This window comes from Lissotriton helveticus, chromosome 10, assembly GCF_964261635.1.
Source record: "Lissotriton helveticus chromosome 10, aLisHel1.1, whole genome shotgun sequence".
Classification (NCBI taxonomy): domain Eukaryota; kingdom Metazoa; phylum Chordata; class Amphibia; order Caudata; family Salamandridae; genus Lissotriton; species Lissotriton helveticus.
The window spans coordinates 740910748-740924082 of NC_136071.1; positions in this window are offsets into that span (position 1 = coordinate 740910748).

Here is a 13335-nt window from a genome sequence, read left to right on the forward strand (position 1 = left end):
ATAGTCAATATTCGTCTGCTAGACCAAAAAACAGAGGTCTACTGAGTATTGTATTTAGCATACTTTTACACACTATACAAAGTTCTGTGTGTTTAGCAGCATTTATGTCGTAAACAGAGGCCTACTGAGTATTGTAATTAGCATACTTTTACACACTATACAAAGTTCCGTGTGTTTAGCAGCATTTACGTAATTTTTTAAAAACGAAACTGTTTCCAGCCTAACGTTCAACTTTGCCCTCTTCATTGGCATTGACAATTAACAGACACGCTTTTCTAACACTTAGACATTTTCACACGTTGGCCATGCATTTCCTTTACCATGTGTTATTTGCATTTTATTGCACTTAAAGATAGCTATCTGATCACAAACCTCTACGTAAGCAGAATGCTTTACCCATTGCTAAACACATCGCAGCTGTGCTACACATCGCTGAAGTTTCGCATTTTATCTTCTCCTGCCGTTTGCAGTTGGTAAGTTTTCTAAAAAAATCTTTAGATATTTTTTTAGAAAGCTCTTCATAGGTTTTACACGTAACAAAATATAATATATTTATTGCAAGGTTCCTAACGTAAAAAATGTCTTTAAGCGTGTTTACTAATTTGTACGTTTAAATTTAAGCAATGCATTAACAAAGAAATGGCACACTATACAGTACTTACTACACATGCAGTACAACCAACAGTTGGCAAACTTTATTTATAAACGCACACAAATTACATAGTATGCTACGGCAATAACACATCGGCATTCTTTTAATTGTTAAAGTACATTCTAAAGTTACATGCTCTTACGCAAATTTTATTTTACATCTATACATGGTATATTAAAGCATATTACTCATTTGTTATGTTTTGTCCAGGATTGAATCATTACAAATAATTGCAGTCAGCGTCTACTGAAGACAAAGAAAATGCACATCCGCCGAAACTAGCTGACAAGTGGCTCACAAATTTGATGTATGCGGACGACGTCATGCTCATGAGCCTCACAAAAGTGGGCCTTCAACGCTTAATGAGAAGGACTTATACCTACTCAAAAGAGAATGGAATGGTTATAAACGAGACCAAAACTAAGATTATGGTAGTTGCCAAAAACGCTAAGATCAAACATAAAAGCCAATGGTTCATGGGTAAAACTGAGCTGGAACAAGTAGAGGTCTATAAATACCTAGGCGTATTATTCCATGCAAAGGGCAATTACCATCTACAAAAAGCTGACGCTCAAAGAAAAGCGAACGCATTAACTGCTGCATTTAGAACTGTGCAGAAGTCTCTTCCCAGCCTGACCTATGGTCCTCTCCTGAGCATTGTTGGTGCAAAACTCTTACCCACTATTACATATGGTAGTGAAGCTTTAATGGGTAAAGATAGTGATACTTTGAACAAAATCATAACCAGAGTATACCGAGTGCTTTTCCATCTCCCAGTGAACGCTTCCCCGGCGCAAGCAAGGTTGGAGTTTGGCCTAACAAATCAACAGCTGGCAAGGCCATTTCATTAAAGTCTGGAACCAAATAAAAAGTGACCACCAAAATGAGATATTGTTGCTCCTATGGAGAGAAATAAAGAAGGACATTAACTCTAGTGCAGCTCTTTACCTTAGAGATGCGATTAATGAGTTTGGGGTCATGCCTATATGGGAAACGAATATAACCAAGTCATCATTTAAGAAAATCATTAACAAAACTGCAGACCACCTATCCATTCCAAAGGATAAGGCTACCCTTACCAAGAGAAAACATGCCTGGACGGTGCTAAATGGCTATAAAAAGAAGGAGATACAAAAATATCTGAAAGCCCCATGGATGGAAAAAAACAAGCAGGTGCTCCTTAAAGCGAGATTTGGATCCATGCCAGGGCTATGTCATCTCCCCCCATGGGAATTTCAAGAAACTCAAACGAAATGTAGACTATGTAACAGTGGCGAGGTAGATATCAAGTCACGCGGCATAAGGACATGCAGGCAGGCCATGATTAAGTGTATGGTCTCAAACGATATTGTTCTAAACGCTTCCTTTGTAAAGTTCCTACTGTTAGTTAAAAGGAAACTCGGAGACGTAATTACTGCAAATACTTAATTGTTTGTAAAGGGCACGCAATGACAATTTTATGTGATTTTATGCTGGAATATATATTTTAAAAATTTTCTTTTAGATGTGTAATGTTGTAAGATTTTAAATAATCATCACAATAAATACTTTGTACTTTGTACTTTGTACTGAAGACATCGACCATCAATACTTTTCCAAAATCAGCTTTGCTGACAAAAACGTAAGTACCTACCAACCTTTTCATTTCGTTAATTTAAAACCAGCATTATTCGATTATTCTAAAATGGGAGTGCACACAATACCAAGTACTAGCATGTTCCGCTTGCAAGCCTGCATACCGTAAATGTGTACACATATGTTTCAGTGTACGATGCATTGTACATGCAGAGAACGTTCATAATAAACTACCGTTACGTAAATGTAGGCGGTAAAAATAACAAGTAGTAACACGTCTCGCTTACACACCTGCATGCCTGCAGACCGTACACGTCTTTAAACATGTTTATGTCGCATGGATTGTTACCTAAATGCAAGCACGCAAATACCACGTACTGCTACGTCCTGCCTGCAAACCGCGCTTTAGGAAATATGCATACGATTTAGGCAGAATGTAAATACTGCTGTGTAAATGTTCCTCTGATGTAAAAGCACACGCACAAATAGCTTGAATATCGCTTCGTAATAACACACTCTACTAAGAAAATCTGTTAAATTTTCAGCCGTAACACGCAGTATTTTTGCCTATTTCATATACATTAGTACTGCAGCATTTTCATAAAAAAAGGCAAAATACAAATATTTCATAATACGAATACAAACAAGTCTTTATGGTTGATTATGGTTGCTGAATAATATATTTCACAGAATACGTCTATAGTACAGTACTATTAGGTAAACATGCGCGCATAAAAGTACTGACATATTTTACGTGCACACCTACGCAGCGCGTTTCTCATAGCTTTCCGACAGTCTACAAAAGCATTCATAATACTACTCCATACTTATTTTATATTTGCACATATCGACTACATATTTACATTTTTATAACATTGCTCTATAATGCCTTGCTACTACAAATTCGATTTCATTAGTTGCAAAATACAATGGTGAGATTATACCTACTACTAACGCTTACCGTCACTGTACCAAACATAACACAGATTACCCGCAATTACATTTGCGTCCGCGCACTCAAAGGCTATACATTATACGGCTTACTCCTTAATATGCCTTGCTACTACAACTTTAATTTCGTATCTTAACAGCGTAAAAACGCACTATTGAAATGTAGTAGTAATGCTTACCGTTACAGTAATAACACAACACAGCTAGCTTTGCAAAGATACTAACGCACTACAAATAAGCATAGACTGTTACATGCCTCATATTACAAAAATGTACATTCTTTACTACTTGGATTCTCAAAAAATTACATTTTTGCACATATTGCAAATGAATAAATATGCGCGCGCACGATAACAAGTACTTACATGCCCCGCCTGCTTGCCTGCATGCCTTCACACCGCCAACGTGTACAAACTGGTTTTGTTCTTTAATATATTGTAAATGCAAATAAGAGACACAAATAACTACCGTTATACAGTTACGTATGCACAATAAAAAGTACTACCACGTCACATATGCAAACACCGCTTTTTAAAATGTAGTCGCCATTTATGCTAACTGTGACGATACTGCAAAAGCTTGCTTTTTAACATGCCTTGCTAGCTTAAATGCCATTTTTTATTTGCCAACATAAATGTGCAATATAATAATAGATAATCACCATTACTAGCCAGCAAAACTTAGCTCGCAAAGCTCATCTATAATACTTACAAACTGTTTGCAAACAAAGAATACATTGTATGTATTCATTTCATTTCATAATCTTTATTTCGATGATTGTTCATCATAAAAGATACAAAAACAGTACAATCATGCAATATTAAAAAATAGTATTACAATATTAAAACTCCCACAGTTAAAAGATTTAAAACTATTTCAATCAGATGCTCCAGTTGACCACAATCTTCCTAGTTTCGAAGGGCTGCATTCAGACAATAGCGCCTCCTATGCCAGACAGCGCCCAAGTATTTTGCCACAGCGAATACGATGTTTTCAGCAAGGTCAAATTTAAGTACCCTGTAAGCCACCAGGCACTCAGTGAAGCCTACATTTTTACACAGTGGTACTATCCATTTCTTTCTAGCACCACTGTACGCTGGGCAGAAAAAGAGGATGTGCATATCTGTCTCTCTGTCTACTCCACACCCAGGACAGCTACTCTCAGTGGGCTTGCTTGTGAGGGCACGAATCGGTAGTGACCCGTGCCTCCACTGCACATAAAGCTTCCTTATAGAGGGCGGGTAGATAATATCTAAGACTGGTTCGAAACAGTAACAGTCTTTAAAGAGCAAAAAAGACTCAGTGCAGGACCCCATATTTTTATTTTGCACTAGTGTCGCTAGTTTATGATCATAGTAGATTTTTGCCAATCGCTTCTTGGCAGCACTGGACAGGTGACCAAAGGGTTAGACCATACAGTATGTAAACCAATGCTCTCCAACCCCGATTTAACAAACTTGAGCCAGGGAATTTTGCCTGCTTTGGGCAGGGAAAGAATCTCTTGCAAGGCCTCCCTATAACTGGCTAATTCTGGCGTTGCCCAAATCCTGCGCCAGAACATCAATGGTCTCAGAGATAATTCTTCATCAATTGGTCTCAAGCCTATGTCTAGCCTCAATGGGGTCAACGGTGTGCTGAGGGGGAGTAACAAAAGCCTCCTGATCAACTTGTTCTCCACCTTTAACAGATCATTACAGGGTAGATGTCCCCACAATTCGCTACCGTACATTGCCGCACCTTTTGCCTGGATCTTATAAATCTCTAAGGATGGGCCAACAGGTCTCATCGATGACTTGTTCTTCTCAATCATCTTTGAAATCCCACCTACAAACTGGGCTAATTTGAGGTGCGCTTTTTCATGTTGGTGGCCCCAGGCTAAGGTTTCGTTCAGGGTGACCCCCAAATATTCGAAGGTACGAACCCTTTCAAGTTTGTCCGGGCCAATAGACGGAACAAAACGGGATTTGGGAGTTGGATTAAAGACCATATACCTGGTCTTTCCGGTGTTAATTTCCAGCCCATGCTCACTGCAAAAATCCACAAACCCGTTAAGGACACGTTGAATCCCCATTGGGGATTTGGAAAGCAGCAGGGTGTCGTCTGCGAACATAATCGCAGACACCCTGCTGCCAGCGAGCCTTGGGGCATCACTGTCTGCAACCCTGTTGAGGTGGTCCATAACCCCGTTGACATAGAGGCAAAACAGGGTCGGTGCAAGCACACAACCCTGTCTTTCCCCCCTGCCAACGGGGAATTTACCAGAAAGGCCCCCAATCCTGCCACACCTGACCCGGGGGTAATTGTCAGTGTGAAGACGAATTATCACCTTCAAGAGACTTTGCGGGACCCCCATTTTGCCTAAGACCCTCCACAAGTTGCTACGCGGGACAAGATCGAAGGCAGCTCTCAGGTCCACGAATACAGTGTAGAGGCTGCCACCCTCCAACTGTACCGTTTTCCAGAAAATGAGTGCCAAACGAAAGACCTGGTCAATTGTAGAGACTCCGGATCTAAACCCGGCTTGGAACGGGCTCAGTATTTCATTATCTTCCACCCATTCTAGTAAACGGTCAAGGACCAGACGGGAAAACAGTTTCTGTGTTACATCCAGGAGACTAATTGGCCTGTAATTAGCTGGGAGCAATGGGCACCCTTTCTTAAATATTGGGACTATCTCTGCCCCCAGCCATGTGGCGGGGGGCGACATACCCTCAAGGATGGCGTTAAAGAACACCTGGAGATACGGTGCCCAGATGTCAACCTCATGCTTGAACAGGTCCCCGGGAAGTTTGTCCAGCCCCGGGGCCTTTTCAGCTGACAGACCCAGGATTGCTGCGCTGACCTCTCCCAATGTAAACATACCCATAGGGGCTGCATCCAGGGCAGGATCTGTACCCTCTGGAACTTCCATGGTTTCCATATGGTCCACATCGGCCGCTCTATACAGAGAGGCGAAATGTTCTTCCCAAACGGACAATGCAATATTAGCCTCGACCGCTCTGGTAGGTTCAGCTGACCCATGTTGGACGATTTGCCAGAATTTGCGGGCGTCCCTCCATTGTAGAGCGCTCCTCATATCTGACCAGTTTTCAAAGTCCCATTCAATTTTGGCGTTATGAATAAGATTTTTATATATTACTCGCCTAATCCTGATCTTAGTAGGACTTTCCCGCTCTTTGAGGGACTTTAAGAGATCTGCCTTAGCTCTCCTGCACTCAGCGTTAAACCATGAAGCGCGCATCCCCCTTGGATTCCTAGTTTTCGCTACGTGGTTCAGGACTTCAGCTAAGTTCATGACCAGCTCCTGGTGGATACCTGCCAGTACTCTGTGTCCATCCGGGGACGGTAACCCGGGTAGTAGTTTTTCCACTTGTTCTAGACTTGGAAGCAGTATAGTGTACAGTCTCTGGATGTCATCATGATTCCCTGCTATTTTAGGCCATCTAATTCGCCGCCTGTTACTGGCTGCTATTAGATCTGGGGCTAAGTTCGCAGTACACTCCTGTTCCCCGGGTACTACCCCCTGCACTTCAAACCTGAGCGCCAGCGCATTGTGGTCGCTGTCCGTTCTGGTAAGTACCTGAAAGTCCTTAACTTTCGCCCAGTCCCTGGATTCCACCAACATATAATCTATTCGCGACTCTTGCCCTGGTGTATTATAAGTGGGCCTTGGTGGTATGTCCCCTTTTATAAGCCCGTTACAGGCTCTCAGTGAATTGGCCAGAGTAAAGGAAGTAATCTGCACAGCCAGTGGGGACCATGCCTTTGCTACAGGGCCTGCCGGGGGTGGGATTACACTTGCATAACAGTAGACAGTCTTGAAAAAATACAGTACAGAAAATATTTTAAAATACAAACCTGTCTTGATGCTCGCTGTGTACTACATTATGAAAAAGTCCTCAGTCAGCAAACTGCTATTAACTAAAGAGGCGCGCGCACAATCACAAGTACTAGCACGTCTCGCATGCACTCAGTCACGAGTGCACACCGCCAATGTATACAAATATTTTTTGTTGTTCCATGTATTGTACATGCAGAAAACGCCTACAGCAAACTACCGTTAGCTGCATGTACCCACGCACAATACATAATATTGGCATATCTTGCACGCAAACTGCACCTTTTAAACGTTACCTTATATCTGCCAACATTTCAAATGTCTGTGTGTGACATTTACATATTTTTGGTGCATTTATAAGTGCCATTTCGATAACTATAAGTGCCACTTTCTTATTACAAATATAAAGTGTGTCCAGCTCCTGCTGCTATAACTGGTTGAATGCCTGATTTTATTTTAACATACTACTGCTCCGATGTACGAGTTCACGTCAGATCAGTCGTCCAGCTACATAAGTCATAGCTTCTCGTGTCTATAAAAATTAGGGCCATTCCCTCTCATCAATCAGCTTGCCCTGTTAACTCTCCTGTACCATCACTTTTACTACTCCAATACTTTCACATTTAGAGCATAACAGCTACCATATGTCACATAGCATTCAGAATAACATACCTTTACAAACACATAATACATACATATTACACAAAACACTCACAATACAGATCGCTTTTAATTAACTAATAATATTTGAATAATTCGTTAGACCTAACAACACACCTCACTCACCACTCTTGCCAACTCACCTCCTGCGAAATAAATGCTCCCACAAAGCTCTCCTAACAGCTCAAAACGTATACATACTCAACACTACTCTTTCATTAACAATCCTACAGAGTCACTACTCTAATTCCATACACCACTACTGTATATTCACTAGTCAGATACAAATATCACTGCTGCCCTATTCACCACTCATACACATTCACATCTCCTACACTGCCACCTCTCCTTTTATATTGCGACTCTTATTATCACTACTTATGTCCTATCAATGCTCCTACCTTACAACCGCTATTACCTTGCCACTACTAATACTTGGAAACAGCTCCTAGATGACACTTTTACACATTTACACTTTTACATTTCCTCAAAGTCTACCCTCAAACTCAAAGTCCACCCTCCAAGTCCACCCTCCAAGTCCAGCCTCCAAATCTACCCTCCAAGTCCACCCTCCAAGTCCACCCTCCAAGTCCACCCTACAACTCCAACTTCAAACTCCAACAATAGGAACAGTAATAATACATGAGGAGATAATTACAAGTGAACAAAATACAATAGCAAATATTAAGTTACAAGGCGCAAAAGTGACAATTGTGAGCAAACAAAAATACAAGAGGTAGCAAAGGGTGCAATACAGGAGGAAAAAGTGACATGTGTGCAGGTAACAGCACCGAACAAAGTACAAGTAAAGGCATAATATTACAATATATGGCAGACACTGAAGCACAAGAACAAACATTACGTAGGCAATGGTGGCTCCTATGCAAGTATCGAAAGGAAACAAAATGTGTAAAAAAAATCATTCGCTTTCGTAAACAAACAGTAACATATTCATAAATAAACAATATGTGAACACATACATGCCAGAACACTACCAAATTAATAAAAAAACACTTACCTATCAGACGAGGCATGGAACACACAGCAAACCTGACACACCTTCCACGAACTACGCGGTTAACAATCTGGGAATTTGACGCGCAACAATTTATACGCTACGTAATACAACGTAGCAATCTCATTGCCTGTGGCATACCTCAATGAAATAATAAACGCAAAATGAAAAAAAAAACTAGACCGCAACACTCAAAAACGTAACTATCGTTATGGTACATTGCCGCAGAAGGTAGTTCGCGGATGGTAGAGTATCCAGTATCTTGTGGTAACACTAATTAATTTTGATTTTTTTTACGGTATTGCAGTAGTGTATTTTCTAGGTCCTGATGAAAGCCTGGTAGGGGAGACTCCCCTGCATGGCAGAAACATGTTGACCACCACACCATCTAGTTTGGACAGTCATTATTTCAGACTGTCATAAACTTCTTTTTAATCTTGACACCATGATTCATCCCCAATAAAGTTTCCCTAGATATTATGGTAGCCAATTTTAAATATCACTTTTGATTTTTGTTCACATTCTTTCTTCACTGCAATTTAATTTTTCCACACCATCTTACCCACACATAACATTTAGGGTCGGATCCATCCCTGGAGGTCTTGGAGAAGTGGAGAATTACACACATTATCATCAGGTGTGTCTCCTTATCTAGACCATGACTTGCTACAATCCCAGATGATGAGGCTCCGCCAATTGGGTGGCTGATGGGATTCATTTCCTTTCTTTCACACACATAGTTATTCCGACACATAGTATTTTGCTTCTGTCTTTTTGCTCAGTCTTCATTGCTTAGTGTAGACCACTACTAGTCTTTTGTTTTTTCCTATATTGCCGCATCCGCCATTTTCTTTAACATTACGATGATCTACACACACACAACAACCCATGCACACAAATAATCGCACACACAATGAAATAAAAACACACACTCACAACACACACACAGACACTAAAAACTACAACTCCACACACACACACACAAACAAACACACACACACCAGTACAACTGAAAACATCATTCTTCACCAACACAGTGCTGGCTGCAGCAAACAAAAAATAATTTCACACTGCTGTGCGCCACACACTGCTGCACACCACACACTGCTGCACGCCACACACTGCTACACGCCACACACTGCTGCACGCCACACACTGCTGCACGCCACACACTGATGCACCCCACACACTGCTGCACGCCACACACTGATGCACGCCTCACGCTGCTGCACGCCACACACTGCTGCACGCCTCACGCTGCTGCACGCCACACACTGATGCACGCCACACACTGCTAGATGCCACACACTGCTGCACACCTCACAGTGCTGCATGCCTCAAACTTCTGCACGCCACATACTGCTGCACGCCTCACACTGCTGCACGCCACACACTGCTACATGCCACACACTGCTGTACGCCACACACTGCTGCCCGCCACACACTGCTGTGTGCCACACACTGCTGCGCGCCACACACTGCTGCGTGGCTCACACTGCTGTGCGCCACACACTGCTGCGTGCCTCCCACTGCTGCGCACCACACACTGCTGCGTGCCTCACACTGCTGCGTGCCACACACTGCTGTGCGCAGCACACTGCTGCGCGCCTCACACTGCTGCGTGCCACACACTGCTGCGCGCCTCACACTGCTGGGCACCACACACTGCTGCGTGCCACACACTGCTGCGCGCCACACACTGCTGTGCGCCACACACTGCTGCGCGCCTCACACTGCTGCACGCCTCACACTGCTGCGCACCACACACTGCTGCATGCCTCACACTGCTGCGTGCCACACAGTGCTGCATGCCACACACTGCTGTGCGCCACACACTGCTGCACGCCACATACTGCTGCGCGCCACACACTGCTGCGCGCCACACACTGCTGTGCGCCACACACTGCTGCGCGCCACACTTCTCTTCACCCATCAGCCCTACCAGTGCGTCAATAACATTTCCCTGTCAACATCATACTTAGACTAACATAACACAATAAACAATATTGCCCACTCACAGATACTACCCACATACTGCTACTGACCAATTGCTCCTCCCACAAAATACTTCTCTCATGTCATAACTTCAGCTGTTACATTTTTGCTCATACTCTGTTCACTGCACTAATTATTCACTATTACTACCTCTTCATTGCCCCATCTATTCACTACTCATATTTATCCACACGGTTTCTATTTGTTCACTACTACAGTATTTTCACTGCTCCTCACCGCTTACCACTCATAGATATACTCTATACTCCTGCTCTATCAGTTCTGTTTTCCCTTACTTTCTAGCCTCATTACTTACACTACTCCATTACTAATTCTTTACTATTGCCTCTCTTACCTCATCATCTAGCCTCTCCTATTAACACTTATGCACCATCACTTTTGCAACTATACAATCACTATTCCTTCAACAATTACTAATTTTACACATTGCTTTCTCTTAGCCCAACGCCTTCCTTTTGTAGTTGCTTCTCTAAATGAACACTGCTTCTCTCCAATCACTACCTTTGCATTGTAAACACTCCTTCCTTATCACCAATGTTGCAACATCACTTCCTAACTGTTAACTGCTCCTGCTACTTACTTCTACAAAATGCTCAGCACTCCTTCACAATAACTGCTACACCCTGTTTTCTGCTCATATACAGTCATAATGATTGCCTAGTACCTGCTCTGCTTCCATGCCTATTCCTGTACAATTACTTCTCTTGTTGCATCATTTATCTTACACTGCTCAGTTACCCTATATAATCACTACACCTAACCATTAACTGCCCCAATACATTCACTGCTTCTATATAGACACTGCTCCTATTTCATTACTGCTCCAGTATTTTCACCACTTATAACTAGTTAACACTCATAATAATAATTCCTGCCCCGTTAACATCACCACTGTACCCTTTATTGCCTCATCATTTCCGCAACATTGTTATCTCTCCTTCCCTGTTGGCTATATTCTCTCATCAATCAGCTTGCCCTGTTAACTCTCCTGCACCATCACTTTTACTACTCCAATACTTTCACATTTAGAGCATAACAGCTATCATATGTCACATAGCATTAACAACAACATACCTTTACAAACACGTAATACATACATATTACACAAAACACTCACAATACTGCACGCCTCACACTGCTGCACGCCACACACTGCTACACGCCACACACTGCTGCACACCACACACTGCTGCACGCCTCACACTGCTGCACGCCACACACTGCTGTACACCACATACTGCTTCACGCCTCACACTTTTGCGCGCCTCACACTACTACGCACCTCACACTTTTGCACGCCACACACTGCTGCGCGCCTTACACTGCTGCGCACCACACACTGCAGCGCGCCACACACTGCTGCGCGCCTTACACTGCTGCGCACCACACACTGCTGCGCGCCACACACTGCTGCGTGCCATACACTGCTGCGCGCCACACATTGCTGCGTGACTCACACTGCTGTGCACCTCACACTGCTGCGCGTCACACACTGCTGCGCGCCTACCACTGCTGAGCACCACACACTGCTGCGCACCTCACACTGCTGTGCGCCCCACACTGCTGTGCGCCACACACTGCTGCACGCCTCACACTGCTGCGTGCCACACACTGCTGCATGCCACACACTGCTGAGCACCACACACTGCTGCGTGCCACACACTGCTGCGCACCACACACTGCTGCGCATCACACTCTGCTGGGCGCCACACTGCTGCGTGCCACACACTGCTGCGCGCCACACACTGCTGCACACCACACACTGCTGCACGCCACACACTTATGCACGCCACACACTGCTGCACGCCACACACTGCTGCACGGCTCACACTGCTGCACGCCAGACACTGCTGCACGCCACACACTGCTGCACCCCACACACTAATGCACGCCACACACTGCTGCATGCCACACACTGCTGCATGCCTCACACTGCTGCATGCCTCACAATGCTGCACGCCTCACACTGCTGCATGCCACACACGTTGCACACCTCACACTGCTGCACGCCACACACTGCTGCAAGCCACACACTGCTGCACGCCACACACTGCTGCATGCCACAGACTGATACATGCCACACAATGCTGCACGCCGCACACTGCTGCGCGCCACACACTGCTGCACGCCACACACTGCTGGGTGCCACACACTGATCCTACAAAGTACTCCTCGCAAGTCTATGATACAGCCCGAAAAGTATACCTGCACGGTCAACATTCCTACCTGATCACCGCATTTGCTTCTTTCCTACTCTTGCCTATACACTGCTCCTATGCAATACTCACTCCAACAACTTAGCAACTCTTACAAATTGCTTCTTTCTGTTACAACACTTTAACTTTCTAATTGCTTCTCTTACCCCATCACTGCTTCTCTCACATCACTACTCCTGCACTCTCATCACTACTTCCCTATCACCATTCTCCCATCATCATCTTATTCGCAAACACTACTACTGCTAATTACTTCTACAGTCTATCTAGCACTAGCACTCATTCACAATAACTGCTCCTGCTCCCTTCACTACTCATGTACACTCCACACACCTACAATTTTTCTATTCCTGCTCCCATTACTTCTCCATTATTATCACTTCCCCTAATACCATATCTCCTGCATTCTTCA